This window comes from Xiphophorus couchianus, chromosome 16 (assembly GCF_001444195.1).
Source record: "Xiphophorus couchianus chromosome 16, X_couchianus-1.0, whole genome shotgun sequence".
Taxonomy (NCBI): domain Eukaryota; kingdom Metazoa; phylum Chordata; class Actinopteri; order Cyprinodontiformes; family Poeciliidae; genus Xiphophorus; species Xiphophorus couchianus.
The window spans coordinates 11,677,131-11,698,956 of record NC_040243.1 but is presented as its reverse complement, the minus strand read 5'-3'; the positions used below and the strand labels follow the sequence as shown (position 1 = coordinate 11,698,956).

At 36.9% G+C, this 21,826-nt stretch overlaps 1 long non-coding RNA gene across 1 annotated transcript in view; it reads left to right on the top strand.

Moving 5' to 3' along the window:
- The first annotated feature begins 202 nt into the window (after positions 1 to 202).
- Positions 203 to 21,826, top strand: part of LOC114160009 (uncharacterized) — a 59,008-nt gene continuing 37,384 nt past the window's right edge. The window contains exons 1-4 of the long non-coding RNA XR_003598696.1: positions 203 to 272; positions 3,906 to 4,095; positions 4,892 to 4,949; positions 5,454 to 6,129. This is a non-coding gene — a long non-coding RNA (uncharacterized LOC114160009). The remainder of the gene's footprint in view (positions 273 to 3,905; positions 4,096 to 4,891; positions 4,950 to 5,453; positions 6,130 to 21,826) is intronic.

Sequence of the window (21,826 nt, the reverse complement as noted above, 5' to 3'; positions counted from 1 at the left end):
TGTATAAGTCGTGTGATTGTGTGAGCTGAGATAGCGCGAGAACGCTGCACACACACACACTTTATCCCTAGTGAGTGTCTTCAGTCAGAGCACAGGTACAATAGAGAGCATTGTTCAGCTGGCAGGCCCCTGCGTGCCGACTCCCCCTCCATACCTGAGCACAGAGACAGGTGTATTCCTCCTAGTCACGCAAATGCCCTGCCACACTTCCAGCTCCCGGCAGAATGCTTGACACCATCGTCAGCAACCCCCGCTCTCCCCACACACACAGAGTGAGTTAGAAAATTATCATATTATCTTAATCAAGATCTTTCCCTTTTTATATTTTACATATAAAATAATTCTGACTGAAGGTTGGTTGAACTCAAATATCCTCTCTGGATTAGACTCAAGTACTGTGCAGGTCCAAAGTTTACATGCTGTCATTTTGTGCATAAATATGCAGTATCTTTTATTTTAATGTTTCAATGCTTAATCTTATTTGTTTTTTAGAATAGAAATTATACACACAGGCTCAAATATGCATTATCAGCCCAACTAAGACTAGGTGAACCTCTATCACGCATATGACCGCTTTGACCAGTTCAGTTTAACTGGTTGATTTCCTTGCAAATATTTTTGGGATCATGGTCTTGTTGGATCAGCCAGATACACATGGTGTCCTGTTGGAGCTCCTTAGACAAAAGAAAGTGAGTTAAGGTGTTCTCGAGAGCAACTCCGGAGCCACCAAAGCTCATGAGTACCATGAAGTGGAAAATGCTAAAAGTACACCAATCAGCCTGAAGTGAACTTAACATTGTCATGCCTAAGGGTCTGCTCTCAAAGAAAGAATTATTTGTTTTAAAACTAACACCTTCATGCTCGACTAAAAATTTGTAGTGTCTCATATGGAAAAGCTACATGTCTTTTGGTGAAACGTTTTATGGTCAGATTTCCTTTGCAGTTTTCAAATTGAATTTAACTAAATATTAGCGGGGTTTGTATGCCTACAGTAATCAAAAGACTTTTTTTTTTTTTTTACCATTTCTGCAAAATTGCTTAGCAATGCTTTCAGTGGAAAGGAATAAATTATGACACAACAAAATTTTATTTATTTCCATAAAAGGCTAAGAATATATACTGATGTAGTACATCTGGTGCAAATAATTAGGTATTTGTTTGTATATTGAAGGAGGTTAGCTTTGTTTAAATCACAGACATTTAGTTGTTGTGTTTCTTACTGAGGAGATTAAAAGAACAGTCTCATGCATTCAGTGTAAAGATTGTAGTTTAAAAGTCTGGTATGTGGCTTTCTTTGAAACCAGTAATATCATAAAATAAAGACAAAGATTTGCAGTAATGAAATCATTGAAACTTACAATAAGTATATATGTAGAAAAATAAAATACCAAAAACACAGCAAAAATACACTATCTTGTAGATTTTATGCTCTAGTTGAATCAAATGTAAAGGTATAAAGATGTGTTTTGAGCAGTGATCTAAATGTTAATGATGTCTGAGCGTTGTTTTTATAAATCAGTAAACTCTTCTATGATTTTGTAACACAATCACATATTTTAGGCACAATCAAATTTTTTTTTATATCAAAGACAAACTGTTGAATGTGTAAATGTCAGTAGATTAAACTTCAAAAAAGCTGTCAAGTACCATACTTAGATTCAACTCAATACAACAGCTATAGGAACGTTCTTAAGAATTTGGTGTTTCCATACCAAATGACTTCCATCTTATTGTCATTAAAACACTGAACAATAAAACAGTTCAACTTCATCGAAAGTTTTATTTAACCTTCACAGTTCAATAGTGGTTCCAGGAAATGTCTAAAGCAAAGCCTTATTTGTATGTTGAACAGGATGTTATATGCAAAACAATGAAATGGATAGTAGAGGTTCCAAGATAAAAACCCCACAAATGAGAAGTGTGTAGTTGAATAACAGCCTCATATACTGTAAGTGTACTGGGGGGGAAAAAAACAACTATTTGTCAGGTAGGATTTAAACTGGTTTAAAGCAGAGCTTACAATGTCAACACACTTTTAGCAACAACATACTGTATCAAAGGTGAAATATAGATCTAACAACAACGAATTTCAGTGTCAGTGCTAAATACATACATTTAAAATTCTTTAAAATATGTATTTCAGTACTGAGCCATCTTTAAAATGTGACTGGAGTTTTCAATTTAAATGCTACTGAAATGAAAGTTATGCTGAGCAATTATTCTGAACAAAAGATTTCAGTGTACAAAATCTTTTTAGTCGATATGGATCTAAAAGTGGCTGGAGGCTGATTCAATCATTAATTACAGCTTGCTTTCAAAGGTTGACTCTTCTTTAGATCTGAGTGTGAGTTGCTGGAAGGAATCCAGCCTGATCAGTGTCATAGTACAGAGGGATTAGCTCTTTATCCTGTGTGCTTATGAAGAAAACGTGTACACAGGACATTTCTTACAATGCTTAGGATTTATATTGACCCATTCTCACATTAAAAAACGTACCGTGGTCATCCTGAAACCTTGTTGTGACCCATGCTCAGCTTCCTTTAAAATATTTCTAAATTGTGGTCTAGAAAACATACAGAACTCTGCAAGTCAGCTGAACTTAAAATTACACCAGGTGCCAACATAGCCTTAGGTTTTCTGTTTGATTTCTTAAATCAATGCTCTTTTACTCTAATCAAAAGAGACATATGATTGTGCAAATGTATATATATATATATATATATAAATGTGGAGATAATCTTGGAAAAATAACATTTTTGTGGTCTTATCTTTAAATTTGTCTTGTTCCAGTCCAAAACACTACTGGTCTCATATTAAAAGATACTGGAAGTCCTTGTAGAGAACGCACTTATGCATCCTTCGGTGTCTTCTGGTCTCATAGACCCTTGTTGTCTATCCTGTTGCTGAAGCTTGGCCACTCAGAGCCACATAAGGAAACATTTGTTCCCACTCTGGTTGAATGGAGCCTTGTGTTGGAGGTAGTCAAAGAGATACAAGGGGATAGGACATCCAAACAGTCCAACACAAGAGCTCAGCTCTGAAGCCCCTCTCTGTCTGAGCTGGGCTAGTAATGAATGTGCTTCAGTCTTAATCACTCTCAGAGCTCACGCTGGAGATATGAGTGACTTGATTGTCCTCTGTGTTTTGTATGGCGGTCATAGAGGCTGTGGCTTCTAAATATTTCATCAGACTACAGCAGATTCCCATGGGTTTTCAATTTTACACTTGCATCTCTGTGAAAAAGACTAACTAAAGACTAAATGCATGTTAAGGGTTCTTAAAGTGATCCAGGTGCTCCCTACACTATTTGTATCTCATTTTCCCTGGATTTTCACATGCATTCCTCCCATCTGTCAGAGCAGATGGGGGGAAACTTCAGAATGATTTTTTTGTTCTCTGGAGATGATAATCTGGAAAACATTTGAGTGCTGATTACTACATGCCTACAACTGGGCACACACACATTTGCAGACTCTTGCGTCCATGCATGGTACGATTACAGACACATGCATTACGTGAACAACATTTAATCTCGCTGTTTTCTAAAACTGAGCATTAAAGCAAGAAGAGCTTCTGGCTATGTTATTTGCATTCACCGCATAGTTTTGGTTGTTAGACTGCTACCAGTTAATTACCCTTATAAGATATCTGCCTCTGCTAATCCTTAATTCAGTCTCAGTTCGTCAATAATGAACAAAGTGAGAAACTGTGTGAGAGAAGCAAGGTCAACACGGTGAACCAGACAAAAATGCATAACCCTCTTTTGCTTTTTCTTTTTTCTCTAAAGGAAAAGAAAACCCTTCACACAGCAGCGGTGGCTCAGGAATGTGAGGCAGGAATGCTGTTGAGTTACTATAAAGGGGGTTTGATCACTGAAAACAATGTCTTTGTGTTTTCATCTCCAGCTCTAGTCACGCAATGCCGTGGGCGCAAACCTCAGCAACTTTTCAACCCTGCACACAAGAAAGCCATCAAGTACCTGCAATTGACAGAATCGCGTGCAATTCAGGGTACTCCTGGACTCTGCTGGAGCAAAGCCAAAGGAGCTTAGGAAAAGCTGGAGTGGAGCTTCACCTGCTGATGCACAGATAGAAAGTATGAGCGTGTGAAATGAGGTGCATTGTAACTAGTTAAGAGAAGTCAGATGTTATGGCCCAATTTTATGTTTAATTTATATGTAAACTAAAAAGTAAATCTACTGCTACACACTAATGTATAGCACACGTTATGTACTACTAATGAGATGGAAGCTTCGTTTTATAGTTTTATAGTAGCACCATCGTGCTTTGGGAATTCCTCTTTAAAATTAGACTATATTCTCAGATTTTTATTTGAGAATAAAAATCTCAAATTTTGAGATTATATATATATACAGTATTTTTTAAGTTCAATGACACTTTTTAAATTGTTTTATAATATATATATATATATATATATATATATATATATATACATACATATATATATATGTATATATATATTGATATATATTGATATATCAAATATAACATCAACAAATACAAAAGGACTTGTGGTTATAAAAGTGGAAAAGGTGTAATACTTCAAGAATTAATGGCTGCGTTTGCTGATATTAACAATTCACAATTAACCTCCATTGTTAACCTTGCTAACAACAAAAACATGTGACAACTGCACTCTCTTGTGTCCAGGACATTACCTTTAGACAGCTTAATGTCTGAGAAGTTAAGGCAATTGCAAATAAAGAAAATTTTATAGCAGAGCTCAGAAGGTAGAAAAGAAGCTCTATTGCACTACCTGAAGCAGGTATCACAGGCAATCACTTAGCAGGTTATAGCTATTCTTTCATTCTGCGCTCCACTCCTTAAAATCCAGTCGTCCTTTTTGTTTTCTCTCTTTTTCATGTTTAAAGGAAGCTATGATCCCAGATATACAAGCAAGCCTGGAGGTGGTTAAGACATGAAAGTGAGGTAAGAGAGACAAGAGATTCATTCATGGGAAGGTGACTCAAGGCATCTCTGTATCTCTGCGCAGCGACAGATGATCATTATTACTCACACACACTGCTCACACGCAACCTGGAGTCAGTCCAACAGATGATAAGTGATTATATTGAGAATATAATAGTTTTAATTTCTGACCTAAAAAAATCTGTTTTTGTTACCGGACACCAGCTTTATTTAACATTTTTCATTACAATGAAACATACAACACACAGAACTTGGGGCACTGATACATAGATAAACAGGAAGGGGGAAAAAAAGGGAAAACATTACAAGATGTTACCCCTAGTTACATTTTTCATTTTTTAAGTCACTTCCATCTTCAAAACTGTCGTTTTTTTATGAATGTCTCGCTTTTTATATGAACAGAATTTTAATCACTGAATTTTAATAAGCATCTAAAATATTATATTTTTTGTCCTCCTACCTTCAGAAGTGTTTTACTTTGATGTTAATTCTTTCGTGCTGCAGATCGCTTACTCAACTTCATTTACCATAATGCCTTTCGCGCGTACGTCACCTGTCAGAAGCATGTGTCGCGCTGCTCTGTTCAAACTATGGCTCATTGAGGCTGCGGCGCTTCACGGGGGAGCATCATAACAGCGGAGCAGCAGTGGAGAACATCACTGTCCTGAACAATAAGGAGGATCCAACATCTTTAAATCTTGAACGGAAGTAATCTGGATCCATTTGATCCAATTTGGATGAGGATTTATATGCCGGATTTGACGGTTTACAACCAAGTTATGTTTCAGCGCTGACACGTGTGGGAAAGTTACAATTTCTGTCTTCATCTGTTTGCATCAGCTGATGGATTAAAATAAAGTACAACTACGGATCGTTTTGAATGGAATAGAGTTTTTATTCTTCCCGGGATGAGTTGGATCTATTCCTGTCTTACCCCTGGTGTTGTACAAGTCGGCTCACGGACACTCTTTTCTCTTGGGAGACACGCATGGTTCAGAGTGGTCAATGAGAAGATATTTATGGCCACCTTACTGTTTTGGATATCTGTAACTTATGCAGACTTGTGGATTTGGACGTATAAAAAGGAAACGTATATGGAGAAATATCCTGGAATATGAATGCTGTGCTTAGGGGATGTCCAGCGACTAATATGACCAATATGATTCTCCTGAACAAGGAGGTATGTGGGAAAAAGTCAACTTCTTGCTTTTTGGTCGTAAAATATTAATATGAAAGTGCTGATTAAGTTTTTTTTTTCTTTTCTGAAGCTTATTTGGTGGATAATTGTTCAGCTTCTCCATTAGATGTATATTTGGAATAATCTGTTATGTCCAGAGTGTCTGTTTTGGTCAAAGGTCCCATCGTTATCTTCCTAACACACCCTTTTGGCCAATTTCTCGTACCAAATTGCACCGTAAAGTCAAATTCTGTTATGTGACTCTTAATAGTTGTTTTTGCTGAGTGGTAGTTTAAAAGCTTGACATAATAATAATAATAATAATAATAATAATAATAATAATACAAAAATAAAAACAATAATTTATGATGATGATTAAGCTATTAAAACAAAATTTTTAATCAATAATTCAATTCACCCAATACATTTTATTTGGGTGAATTTTAATCGGTTTCAGTGTAAACAATGCAAGTCCAACAGCAAAAAGACATAAATCAGGAAAAATTTAACCAATTCTTAATTTTTAGGATCATTTTGGTCATTGGTTTTACTTACCATAATATATGAATATATGGTTTCCTAATATATGAAAACATTTTCAATGACTGATAAGATTTGCTGGTGCCTTGACTTTACCATCAATATTTTCACTAAGAGGTGAAAGGAGAGAGATAAGAGGTGACTATTCTACCTCTACACAATGCAACAACTTATGGATAAAAAAAAATTAAATGTAACAATATGATATTTAAGAATTTTATGTGACAACCACAGCTAAAGATGTGTTGCTTTGTTGCCAATGACTGCCTTGCTAGCAAGTTTTACTATAGCTTTAGCTGTGTCCCTAAAGTAGTTGACGTAGCTAAAGTAGCTAACGCAGCTAACGCAGCTAATGCAGCTAAAGCAGGATGCAAACCTAAATTCTTGCTTCAACACAGGAAGTATTCTTGTAAATTAATGTTTTCACCCATTCGTTAAATAATTTAATCAAATCAGCTTTACTGTAGTCTGCTGGACACTCCATATGACATATGAAAATGGCAAAAGTGTAACTTACCCTACATTTTTCTAAATTCAAATTAAAAGATTTTGGTTTTGTTACCAAAGCAGACCAGGTAATTTTGTTAGAATGTATGCAATATTCAATATCTCATTTATGAACTTCTATGTCTGTTTGAATATAAAATTATTTAAATTGCTATTTAATTTGACACCTTCCAAAATTTCATTTTATTGTGTATGTAAAAATAATCTGTACTTGTTCTGGGAATAGAGCATAGAGGCTGCTCTGTTTGAAATATTGGGTGTGGATATCTAATCACACTTCCTCTAATTATATTATACAACAGGTTGGCACGTTCAGTGTCACTGTAAACCCATTGTTTAAAATTCAGACATTTAGGTAAAGTAGCCATGGACCTGTTTAACATCCCAGCCCAGACCTGTTATAGGTTGTTTAAGACTACCTAGAACAAAAATATGTATGTACAATGTTTGTCATTATAAGCTTTCACCTAGACTACAGTGACTTCACTCAGGTGACAGTAACCTGGTTGTGTCAGGATCATCCTGTGCTGTGAAGTGCCTTTCATTAACAATGGCTCCCTCTACCTGACAATGCAGGTGTGCTTTATCTTCTCATACACCTCATCTGCAATACAAAACAAACAAAAAATTGCTCCCTTTGTTAAAACTTAAAAAAAAAAAAGTTCTACTGTATGCATGCATAGAGACTAAAGGAAGTTATCACCCTGCCTTTTTATTAAAAATCGTCTCTACACAAGACCCCCTTTCTCTGCTGAAGAGGGACCCTCTGTCTAATGCCAAGTGACTCTCATGGCCGGCATTGACGGAGGGACACTTGTTGCTCAAAGGAGACTGAAGTGTCAAATAAACTCGGTCAGAGCCCCCCGACACACAAGAATTCCTTTATCTGGCACCCTGGGAGGCAGACAAAGACAGACTTTGTGTCAGTGAGCAAGCCTTGACTAAACATAGGAGTTTTTTGTTTTTTTTCTTACGCTTCTTCTCACAACTCCGGCCTTCTCTTCCTCCTCCTCCTTTTGTCATTTAACCACCAGAGCGGGAGCATGTCTGTTGGTGTGACCTCTACTCGCACAGCATCTGTACAAGGCTCATCTCGCCCAAAAATGGACATCAGTTATTGGAAAAATATGTACATTTGTAGATTTATCTTTACGTTTGACTCTATAGTCATGAGTTATTACTCAGAAATTCACTTTCTCTTTGCTGTGTGTGTGCCGGCTGCACTGTCATATGATATACTTGTGGTGAACCGCAGCAGAAAAACATGCACAGAGCTGGACATAGCTGCCCTGGTTTTATTTTGCTAACCAGTTTAGCGGAAATTTCTCATTAGTTGTACTTCTGCTGTTGAAACTATTGTCTCGTATTTGAATAGAATGGATGGATTTTGCAGTTATCTTATGAGGTTCCACTCCTGATTTCAACAATTTCACTTTGCTGAAAACAATGTTTGATAGATCAATGAATTTAACTGAACCTTAGGTGTTTATAATTCCATGGTCAATGTATTTGAAAATGAAACTTTGTAGTAAACTTGGTCAATTCAAGTGGCCCAAGTAAGGCACATGTGCATAAGCACACCTTCTGGGCATGCTGATACATGCTAAAAGAGAGCAAAATAGCCCCCCTTGCATAGTGCTTTAGGCAAACAGATAGAGTTGCTGTGGTTGCTTGTGTTAATGGTGTGTTTATGAGCTTAGGTTGAATAGTGATTTCTATTTATGTCTGGTTTCCTGACTTTGATGGAGCTCATTGGTGCAAATACAGTACCTGAGCTTTGAATGAGTATTTTGTAACCTTTACTGAGCAACATATGCTTATTTTTTTCATCGCAAAAATAAATTATTACATCATGTTATGAATGGGCAGAAACATGTATCGCAGTATAAATCTTTCTTGCAGTATAGTTGAATGGGAGGTTATAAACCTCCATTTGAAATATCTCTTGTATACCTTTGCCTGTTGAACACTATTTAAGCTCCGCTCAAGTGTGTTTAGAATCAGCTCTAAAGTTTGTCTAAACAGGAGAACTGTCATTTATTAGCCGTGGAGGAACAATGGGGAGCTTGTCTCAGGGGTGGTGGTGGTGGGGGCTTAGTTGGGGGGTCTGTGGAGCCAGGGGAGGGTGGCCTGAGATTGGGCAGCAGCCTCGGACCAAGAACAAGCCCCTGTCTGATGAAGAGAACTGCTGACCCTTCCTGAGCAAAATGGCACCTTTGTTTCGAGGTGTATGTGTTTGTGCCTATTTGTTTATGTGCGTGTGAAAGAGAGAAGTGGAGAGGTTTTGAAAAAGCTTGGAGTGAGGGTGTTTTATTCCCCATGTGCTCCACTGAGGATTTTTCCTTCCCTTAACTTTTGAGATGGGCTCTTATGTTGTTTGCATATCTCATTCTTGTCCAAGTGCATGAAATATTAAAGTTTAGAGCATAGATGCACTGTGTTGTGAAACAAAGTTTTCACCTGTTTTTAAAAAAATTTTTTATATCCTTCAATTGGAGTGTCAAGATTCCTCTCATTAACTTCTTTGTCACAGATACCACCCACAGCTTTAGCCTCCTCTGATGCCATGACCAGATCATCTTTTAGACTAATTAGCTATTTTTCTGTTTTTCTCTGGATCTTTGCCATAGTTGTCAGCATGCTTCTTTGTTTCCCTCTATACAGGCCCACAGCAGTTGCTCCCTCTGTAGTGACACTTATTAGTGAGGGGTGCCTTTATTTTAGTGAAGCAAAGACTATAAATGAAGGTAGAGAAACAGGAGGACAGTGGATGCTGAAGAGAAACACATTTATATTTAAGTATACCTGCTTGGAAAATGGAATTAAATAAGGAGAATGTGTTTATATTGGGATTGAGAGGAATTATGCTGGTTTGAGAAGACCTGTGCTTCACTTAGCATGGTATAGAGGGATTTCTATGGGTACTGCATCTAAGTAACATTTAAACAATATATGTTGTGAAGGCCTCATGCTGCGTTACTTCTTTGCCCTTGACCCGACCAAGCGCAAGTGTACAAACTGTAGAGCAAAGTTATGTAGCCCAGCACAGCGGCATCTGTGTCTGTACTGATGGGAAAATATCACTCCATTCAGAGTCAGGCTCAGATTATCTGCACTCCACTCACCACCCCGACTAACTGTCATGACATTATGGATGTGCAAAAAAGGAATGATGCATTCAAACAGTAATAATGCCCTTCATTTACCTTGCATGAAAGAAAAAAAAAAAAAAAACAAAGACCTGGTGGAATTATCTACGCATTTGAAAAGCTTTAAATTCCAGACTTTTCTCCCAAAGTGACTTTGCCTTGTATCTCTGTCTTAAAGGGGAAAAAATAAATATTAATTGTGTGTTCCTTACTCACAGCTGTCACATTCCAGTGCATCTGTGGTCATAAATGGCCTTTTCTCTGCTGAGCAAGGTTAACAATGACAACCTCACTTCATTTTTAATGAAACAAATGAGCTATCCTCATGTGGACCACGTAATCATGTTTCTTCTCAGGAAATGAAACAAAAATCTTTGTCTTAAAAAGAATAAATAAATAATAATAATCAGAACATTTGTGACATATTTGCAGACCTTTCTGAGTTTCTCTTTGCACCTTCTGTAAAGTATTACCTTACTTTCAAAATGCCCATTACAAGTGGGACTGGAAGCACTTCTTTCAGTGAAAATACTGGGGAATTTAGACTTTATTCTGAGATTATTTAGTAAACTTTTAGTTTATAAGAAGCTATATCTGAAAAGTTGCAATTAGTGTGTTTTCCAGAACTGACTTCTTCTGGGCCCTATAATGAAAAAAAAAATGAAAAAAAGAAATAGTGGCACTAATTCAGATTAGACACGCATTTCTTGAACTCTGCTGCCCCCTTGTGGACATTGTACGCAACATTTTACACTAAAGTGGGAGTTCACTTCTCTGCAATCCCCATTTTGGCCACTTTAGTACCCATGGCAATAATCTAAAACTTTTGAAGAATATAATGTAAAACTTTTTTTTTTTTTCAACAGTAAAAATTTAGTTGTTAAAAATCCTTGTTCTTTTGATGTTAAACGCTTTTTTTGTATATAAGACAAGTAGAAATAAATTCAGGCCATGAATTATTTTTATTACTACACAGTCATATTCAATAAATTAGAATATTGAAAAGTTCTTTTATTCAATTAATTTGGTTCACTAATTGAAATACTTTACAGACTTGTAAAGGTACTTTAAATATGACAAATGAGTCAAATCATAACACATATTCTAATTTATTGAATATAACCAGACTTTAAATCCATATTTCAACATTTACATTGAATAAATATCAGCATGTCCTAAACTTGTTTATAAACATAAACTTGTCTTATCACATTATTTTTCATTTCAGTTCAGCTTTTAGATGTTTATAGATGAATCTCCTTATGTTCCTGAAAGCAGAACATGTCATCAGACCAACTAAATCTTAATGACTGCTGCTCTAAACTGTGCGTAAAGTAGCAAATTAATTAATAATAAAGGTTACTTACTGATACTTTGGTAAAGTAAGTCCCTAATTCAAGGTTGAAAGTTCAGACTTTGGTTTTCCAGCAAACCTGACACAAGTAGGAAAATAAATGTTATGACAAACATAGTTAGTGCAGTCCAAAATAATTACAAATATATGAAACTTTACTGAAACTAATGTCAAAGCATTTATTTTGGGGCATTTACTTAAATGGCCATATCTCTTAGAACAGGACCAACAGCACCTCTTTATGCACTACTGTATGTTTTCGCAGGGATGTTTGAAAGTGGAATATCATTTTCTTGTACCACTAGATGTCACAATTTGGTTATTTTTCTACATAAAATTGGTAGCAATCACAACCATGAAAAGCATTTTTCCTTATAATATCAGGAGAAAACCTTGAAAGAGAAAATTGTATTTCAACTTTTTTCACAACTTCTGTTTACATTTGCAGCAAAATTCATTTTTAGTTGCGGACAATGTTTTAGTCGCTAACATAAAAGGGAAAATGCACTTATTTTAACAAGTGTGCTTCATTTTATTTTGTAGCTGAGGCACATATGGCTACAGTCCCTGCCAGGTTGAAGATCAGAAAGAATGTAACAAACACTGTTTTACATTTTTGTTCAACAAAGTGTAAGACGTAATGGGTTAGACAAATTGAAACACGAATGACCTCTTTAACAGAAAGCTGATTCTAATCAAGCTGTAAGAAAATTTCCAATCCCCAATGGTTGCAGCTCATTTTTACACCTCTTGATTTTGTTATTGATGTCCATGGCTACATCTTTAGGCCTAAGAGCTAATAGTAATACTTGTTTACAAAATCCTTCAGATAAAAATAGTTTTTCCTAAACTTTTGGAACCTGTTCTTTAAAAGTGTATATCAATTTACCTAAGAACTAATTACTTGTGTACTGCTTACCTCAAGGATTATAATATTGCGGTTTGGATCCTCAATTTGAAGGCCTTTATAAGAATGTACACATAGTCTTGCCTGTTTTAGGATCTAAACTGAATTACAGCAACCAGTTTGAAATGCTATTTAATGTTATTTAGCAACATGTTTGTTATATCTAAACATAAAATTCTGATATATGTTAGTTTTACATTCATTCCTTCATTCATTCATTCATTCATTCATTCATTCATTCATTCATTCATCTTTCTTCTTCAATTTAACTTTTATCCCATTAGTATTGATAGACACACAGATAACTGCTGTGCATCAATGTCTTTTGCTGACATTACCCCCATGCTTGACTGCAAATAAAAAAAAATAATAATAATGTTTGATTACACTTACAAGGTGCCTGAACTGATTCAAGAATACATGATCAAAAGTTAACATTTAGTACCACTAGATGGCAATGTGGTTACAGGGAAAAAGGCTTGACTGCAGCTAAAAAAAATAATTAATGTTTGATTACACTTAAAACGTGCCTGAACTGATTCAAGAGTGCATGATCAAAAGTTAACATTTAGTACCACTAGATGGCAATGTGGTTACAGGGAAAATGGCTTTCCTGCTTTAAGATTAACCTAGTTTTCACTCTACGGTCACTCTGTGATCTATGGAGTAATGGATGTAGATTGGCATTATTATCTTCTTATTGCCCCTCATTCCAGCTCATCTCCCTTTGAAGATCAAAGTGTTAAAGTGCCTCTGTGTGTACCGACGCTGATAAAACCAGAGTTGCCCTCAATAAATCCAACTGTTCACCCTGTACATCTTGCTGTTTTGACCCGCTTTTCCAGCCTTGCAAGAAAAGTTATTGAATGAACAGTGCAGACTTCAACTTTTTATGACAGTTGCACAAAGTAAGTGAGGATAGGAGCTTCAAACTTGTAGCTTTGAAAATATGAAAATCAGTTACAATCAACAGGACCACAAAATGTGGCTACAACATTCATCAACCAGTCTCGGTTGTAGAAATATTGTAATGTAATTAAGCTACCTTTACTCCACCTCTGTAAATCTTGTTATGAATGAAGGTAACAGATACTGGTGACTTGGTTAAAGAGCAGGTGTGGCAGACTGTGATTGGATGACAACACAAAGCCAGATCAGGTGATATCTCTCTGTTCCCACAGTGGCCATCTATAAAAGTGTTTGTGCTGGTTTTGGATACAAGTACAGGTCAAGAAGGTTCTTTCTTATTTTTAATTAGTATCAACTCATTTTGAAGCCAAACATTTTGCATTGTATCTGATTCTTTTGAACCTCGGTTATAGTCATATTCAATACATTTGTAAATTTGGTCCAATGTAGTACCCTTTCAAAACAAGAGTCTGTATTGTTTTGTAGAGAAAAAAAAGATAAAAAAAATCCTGTCGACATGTTACCTGAAAACCCTAGAAAACTTTAGCTCATCTTGGATTAATGTGTTTCATTGTATATTAAGTGGACTCGCATACAGGCACACTGGAAAAGTCCTGCAGGGAAGACATACATTCCCTTTTTTTAATAGGAGGTTGCTTCTTTCATTGGTGTTTTTTCAGTATTGGTGATATGGCTCACTCCCAGGAAGCTATTGTGCGATGAGATAGTAAAAACAAAGTTATCAGTAGTGCCCTGTATATGTTTTCCATTGCTTATTAGGGTTTGCAACACCTTTATTGTACACAGTGTGTACACTGTAAGTAGACATTGAATGATACCAAAGTTATTGAAGTAAAGGGCTAATTCACAGGGTTTTTTTTAAGGAATCTGAATCAGCTCTAGTTTTAAATCTAAAATAAACATGTTGGTCAAATCTGAACTGGATTCTTCTTCTTTCTTTGTTTTACAACATAATTTGACATTCATGAAACTTTTCCTTTCTTTTGCAAAAACAAAAGAAGAAAGAACATTATACACTATAAGTCAAACTTAAGCAAACTTATTTTATATTGCTCATAGAATTTTCTAAACCTTAGTTTTCATTTGTGAAGCGACCTCTCATTTTGTAATATCCATGTTTTATATTATACATTGAGAGCAGGAGGGATTTACACAGAGCCTCAGTCTTGCTTGAATTGGCACTAAGTTCTTCGTATGTATGCTATCCAGGACCTGTTTTGCTAAAGCAAAGGTGGAATTCCAACACACTGCTTATCAATGTCACTGTTAACTACCACTAGTCTAATTATTCTTTTGTTTCCTTTTGACCCATAGTGAAACTTGAGAGTTTATTTCTAAATAATGTTTGCTGTCTGAAGAATTTCTATTTTCTTAATAAATGATCGCTGAAATCCTTCATCAGCTTTTGATAACAGCTACTGCAGATTAGTGGAGCTGACAACCTGACTGGGCCTGTTCTGAGCAGACAGGCGGGTACTGTCACAACTCCAGGAGATCTTTGTTTTTCCCCCCCAAGCTGTTTGCTGCAGACAATCTGTGGAGGCAGGTTTTAAGGTGGAGCTGCATTAGAGATACTGAGGAGGAAGTCTGCAATGTATTTTTATGTCCGTTTCTGTCGAGTCATTGGCTCGGGTAGACCTCTGTCTACTGTTTGAGTTAATCATTGATGCTGGACTTTTCTGTTACTCTGAACTTTGTAGGTGGGCAACGCTTTAGGAAAACATTTGTTCATTAGTTGCATGTTTTATATTTTGAACCTCAGAATGGTGGCTCTTGCATTACCCGCATTTTGCAGCTGTGCAATAAAGCGTCACATGGCGAGCCTTTCTCCCCAAGCATTTATTATCGCTCCGCGTCTTTGCTCCCTGCAGTCAATGTTAACGGGGTGTTGTTAGCGGCAGCCGCTCCTTTACAGGCTTTTCCTACAGTAAGCAGTGCACTTTTTCATCTTTCCACCGGGGTCGCCTCCACTTTAAAAGAGGCAATTAGAAACTAGGAGCCACCTCTGCAAAATGAAAATCTATGTCTTTTCCATCTGCTGCTTCCCTTCAGCCTTAATTGTTCTCAATCAGCAGCAGGGCTAAATGTGGTTCACGTGTGTAGGTGTATTAGCAGCTGTAGAAACGGAACCTGATCTTTTGTGTTGTTTCAGTGGACACATGTTTAGTCATAAAGGAGCAAGTTTAACAATAGTACATGCATGGGGCGTTTCAGTGTGGTGAAAGGAGACGGGGTTTGAGTCAGGTGGGCATGTGTTTGTGTGTGTTCCTCCAATGGTTTAAAAAGGCAGCTTTCCTTCAGTGTAAACTATGCAAGCCTAGCCTCTTTCAGACATCTGTCTTATTCTTCTCTCACTCAAGCACACATGCACATTGCTATGCTCCTCTATACAGGCTGCAATTTCAAAGCTTATGCAGCACAATGTGTAGACAGTAAACCAGGAAGGGAGACACTTTGCACGATTTCATGCATGTCAAATGAAGAAATAAATGGAGTATTTTTGATTGCAAGCTACTACTAAAAGGTTGGAGTCTAATCCAGGTGGCCTTGACCAGGCTAAAGTCACTCAGGTGAGACTTGACTTTTCCAGCCCTCCCAGAACTGTGGCGCCACACAACAGACTTCAGGCCCTCAGCTCTGGAAGGCCGGGTCTGGTTGAAACCAGGGAGGAGAGCCAGAAGGTGGATTGTACTGAAAATGTTTTTGGAAAATGTGAGTTAGGTGGTCGGGGACCCGGTGGCTACAGATGGTAAGTTTTCCTCAAGCCAGCTGCCAGCTTATCAACTTTAATGATGTGAGAGCGATGGCCAGTCCGTCGCCCCCTGAGTTTCTGTGTCCTTTATGCCCGCCAACGCAATAGGAATGGTAGCAGCGCACCAATAAAGCCCCACATGGTATTGATTGAGAGGTATTAACTTCTTCTCTGGTCTTTTTTAAAGCAAATAAGATTATTTTTTAAAATCCTGTCTTAGGACAAACTCCTTTTTGTGATCAATATTTCAAAATATTTAATTCATCATAACGGATTAAATCTTTAGTTTACAGCAAAATTGTTTGCATCTCTCATCGGTCAGTTACCAGGGTTTCAAAATGTTCCAGTTACTGTACTGAGATCATTATCATCCGGGTCTTAAATCCGCAAGACTAAATTGAACCATTTGCCTATGTGCAAATAAGGCATATTACTGCCATGCAGAATTTGATGCATACTTTAAATGTCTCATTTACTAAACATTGCATCTAATCATGATGATTATGATTTGACATGTTACATGATCTACTTGAGAGCAAAGGTAATTTATGGTACTTGGTTAATGGTCTGAATTTATGTAGTACCTTCTCAGTCAAACATTTATGTTTGATGGCCCAGTCAAAGTTAAAGACCAAATCCACTTGAGAACCTAAAGACAAAAACATAGTTGTTTTTTTTACAGATGGTCTCCACCCAATTTCACCCAGTTTGCTCTTTAAAAAAAACAAACAACAACAACAAAGAAAAACATATGTGCAAAGGTCATAGAGACATACCCCTAAAGACCTGCAGGTATAATTGCTGCACAATTTGGTTCCACATTATTGACACAGGGTGACTGAATGCAAATGCATACCACATTCTTCTTTTTTTTTGTGCAAAACCTTCTCATCTTCCAATAATTATTCACTGCTTTGTGTCAGTTTCACACCCCTCAGATACGTCTTGCTCCCAGGTCAGGTGAAAAAAGGTGACTACACTTTTCCCTCTCTGGCAAGAAAAACAAGTCTGGCAGTTTAGAAATATTTCCAGTTGCAACACAACATTAAACATCATAGCGTGGAAACTAGAGGATAGTTAATGAGGTACTGCTACTTTAAAACCGCAGTTGGCAAATTGGGAGAAAACATGATAATTTTACTCAGAACTATGGGAATGTCATACTGACCCACCTCTGTTTCCAAGCCGGAATTCACCTCCACATCTTCCTCCTATACTACTGCTGTTTAGCAGGGTCAGCACTCTGGTATCAACGTTCATTAGGAAAGCAGCGTGGTCCTAATTAGCCAAAGCTAGTTGGATATATGCCGCAATTGTGTAATGTTTCTATTTCAGTGTGCGAGTGAGTGCATGCTGTGTCAGGCCACCGTGCTAATCGCCTAACCCTAGTTTTATTGCCCTGTGCAATGTTGCAATGATGCTGAGGGGAGGCGAGCACATACACTTCATACTGAGGTAGAAGGATAATGGTCACACTGCCATTTAGAGGCTACATGCTATTTACTCTTTATGTTCGATGGATTAATTTATCATTGGACTCAGATTTACTCTTCTAATAAAGTTTGCACTGGTCCAACATAGGCTTTAGTGTTGAACTGCCAGTAGTAACAAAACCATAAATGTTTTTTTTTTTTTTCGTAAACTGCTTACACCTAAGCTGTACAGTGAGGCAATCATGTTTGCCCAGGTCATAAAGAATCAACAAGAACCATAAAAACACCTTACGATGTCTGGGTTTCTGTAGCCAAGCTATTAAACTGTAAAGCCATATTGTAAAAGCCTTGATTCGACTGATAGAGTTGAGGAGAGTGCAGCAAAGATGAAAAGAAACTTTGCTTTGCCATACTTTCATAATCCTCTACTGGGCTTGGTTTTAACCGGTAAGTACACAGGAAGATTCTTTGAATTCCCCGTCTCACACCCTCGCTCTACGTTTGCACCCAGTGCTTCTGGCTGCACGGACGCTTGTTTGTTGGACATTTGACGTCATCGAGAGTTCAATTAGTTCTTCAAATACACGCCTCGTTAGTTTTGCCATTGCAGTCTGAGAACCCTTTATAGTTTGTACGTTGGACTAAATCTCTAGATAAGAAAGAACAGTATGTAGGAATGTGTACTTTTAACCTCATCTAGTCTCTGACTAGTATCCTGCTCCTGTAGGTGGACTATATTGCATGGTATGACCACACCAGTTCATCCAGTGGTTTGGATGAACTGCTCCTCTCCCGTTTTCCTTTTGTCCTTCATCTCTTCTATCTATCTTTCTATAATTGTGTCCCAGACCCAGACATGTTCATAAATAAACAGGGTCTTTCCCTCCTCAACCAGACCCAAGCCATGTTTATGTTCAGGCCTGTGCTAGGAAAGGGGGCCATCTGGACCACTGAGCCTGCCTCACCACCTTCTGCTTGAGTTCAGGTGGAATCAAGATGTGCAGCTATGGTTTGCTTAATAAACTGACACGGGCTTAAGACACACACTCTATGATTTGGGAGATATATTTTTCAGACGTTTTATTGAGGATTAAACAATCCTTGACCTACATTCCACACATTTTATTGTTTTAGAACATCGCTATTTTCTCTATTTTCTTGAGGTCTAACATGGTAGAATAACACAAATCAATGACTGTTCTAAGGTGGAAGGAAAGTAATACATGATTTTGTAATATCTGTATTTTTAAAAGTGTGATGTAAATTTGCATTCAGCCCTCATGTGTCAATATCTTGTAAAATATCTTGCTCATTTGTCTTTGTAGGATAGCTTCAGTTCAGTCAGACTGGATAAGTATGAAAATAAGTATGCAGTTCTTCCTACAGATTAGGATTTAGTTCCAGACTTTGACTGGGAACACGATGCTGCCACCACAATATCATATTTTCTTATTTGAATTAGTAAAACAATTGCAAGCCATGCATTATCGTTCTTTCTCTTTGCAATTAGTAATATCAAGTTTATGAATGCAAGCCACAGCATATTTCTGTATGTTATTATTAAATAAATATATTTTTAAATGTATTGTCATGCCACTTTATCCTCCGTCTTACTGAGATGCACAATGTGCCCAAACATGTTTTGTTTTTATAATTACACCAGAGCACAAGTTGTTCTTTTCAGTCAGTGGCAGCTTAATTGTCTTGTTCCTGCAAGCTGTTTGAGAAAGTGAGTGAGATTTGTCAAGACAGACAGTAGAGGAGATTTCTGGTTTATTTACATTAGCTGGATATGGTCTCCTGGTCTTCATTTCATTTGCTCCAGGAGCTGAGCTATTAAAACTAATGAACACTTATTAGCCTGGGCTGGATCCTGAGCTCTTTGCTAAACATCCCTTCTGTAACTGTTTGTTTTACTTCTACCTGATTATTCAAACAGAGCGGTAAAACATGTGGCCAAGCCTTTAGCCCCTGGTCTCTACAGGTTGGCCCATAAATAGTCTGATCTATGATATGTGCCCAAACTGGAGTGGACTTCTCTTTTTCTTTCCTGGCCATCCTGAAGTGTACAAGGTTTTGCTTTGTCATTGTTTGAAAATTAAATAGTGCTTCTTTTTTTTTTAAAAATGTGATAACCTTTGTCTTGTTGTAAGGCTTTGCTGATGACTTTGAGCTAGACATCTCCCCAAATGCATGCTGGACATAGAGCCTGTATTTTATCAAGTGTCTTAGTTTTAATTTGTACGTAAATTAGAGATGCACCAATCAGAGTCTTATAGCCAGATTTTGATCTATGGTTTAGATACTAATTTAAAAGCATTTTCATTTTACTTTTGAATATATAACTAACAGCATATGAAATGTTTAATTAATTCTACAATTCCTGCCATTAGCATTCATTCCTTTTATTATTAGGTGCCTCATGGACTCTAACTGCTATAGATCTCTAAACCTGATGCACATCTTTAGTAGATGCTAAAGCACAAGGAGAATTGTGAGAACACTGTGTAATGTCAGAGAACGAAAAGTCTTAATAATATGACGTAATTGTTAATACAGTTTTTTGCCATTTTCCCCCATTGGGCGTTTATTATGTCGTTTATAATTTCTTGTGATAAATTATTTACCATGAGAAGAATTTTGATTTATCTTCGTCATTTCAAATTCCATATAATAATGGGTTAAAAAAAAAAGAAGATAAATATGAATAAACATAAACAAATTTAAAAATGACTAAATGCAGGTACTGTGCATTTTAGTGGCACAAATCACACTTTATATGATTGGTGTTTTCAAGAGCAGTATTTGTTTGTTTGGCTATGGTTGCTGCAAGCAGTTACCCTAAAAAACAAATACTAAATAGTTATTTGTGTCATTTTTATTGTTATCACAATAGTAGCACAAAATGTATAGATATATATAGCAAAATATTAAGATATGATTTTGTCTTTGTTATTTTTTCAATTAAGTTTTGTTAGTTCAACAAAAAAAATGTTCAAGGAAGATGCAATTTGATGTACAGAAAGCTCCTTTTAATAAGGAAACAACATAGTGACAGTGGACAAGCACCTGCACGAGCTCGGCATTCTGTTTTGAAGCCAAACTACAAGCCTACGTGTGTTTCTGGAAGATCCAGCTTTATAGAAAAAATAAAATAAATATTCCTCATTCAGCAAAAATTATCCTCTAAAGATTATGGTTTGTTAGCACAAGCTGGTAACGCTTCGGTGCACATTTATCTTTATCTGTGCTGTGACTTTAATGCTGCATGTCAGTCTGAACAACTTCAGTAATGCAACGTCAATTATCCCTGCGTGGAATTTCCCAGCTGTGAGAGTTGTGTGTTGTTATTTGTTTTACCTTATTTAAATCATGTGAGAAGACGTGCCTCTAATACTGTCCTCATGGATGAATACCAATGATGCACCCATCAAAAAACTGTGAAAATGGAGACAATGCCTAGTTTCACCTCTGCAGCTCTGCAGAGGAAACAAGCCAGACTTCTTTTTTTTTTTTTTTTTAATGAAACCTTATATAGTAAAATTAAAAAGTAGGGCTTCATGTGCTGCTATGTCTGGGTCTAACCCTGTTGTATTACATTTCGCTTAACATGGTATCTTTGCAAAAATCTGTAATTAAATATAAAGCATGAACGGCCACACCTATAAATCTAGCACCATTATAAAGGCCTGTGCTGGCTTGATATCTGGACTTCACCTACGTCAGTTCTGCAGCTGGCACCCGCTGACTTTGTCCGTGAATAGATCCAGGCTTTATACTATATCTGTCCCTGTTGTGATTAGTCACTTGTACAGATTTTTGCTCTAAAGTGTTCGGGAGATCTCAAAACAGTGTGAAACATTTCATAACCTCATGTTTTTTTTCACAGAAAATCACACATCTTGACAGCCGTTAAGTAAATGAAAGGAAAAGATTAGAACTTTGCACTCTAATGTGGGGAAAACATATCTCACTATTAAAACAGACCCTGGATACCCGTGTAACTTAAGAAGCAGAACTGTGACTATGCAGTGGAAGAATTAAAGACAGACAGGTCTAAAGAAAGCGTTTTTGGTCTTCAGAATGTGCTAATGTAGCTACTGGTGGAGGAAATCCTGAATCCTCACT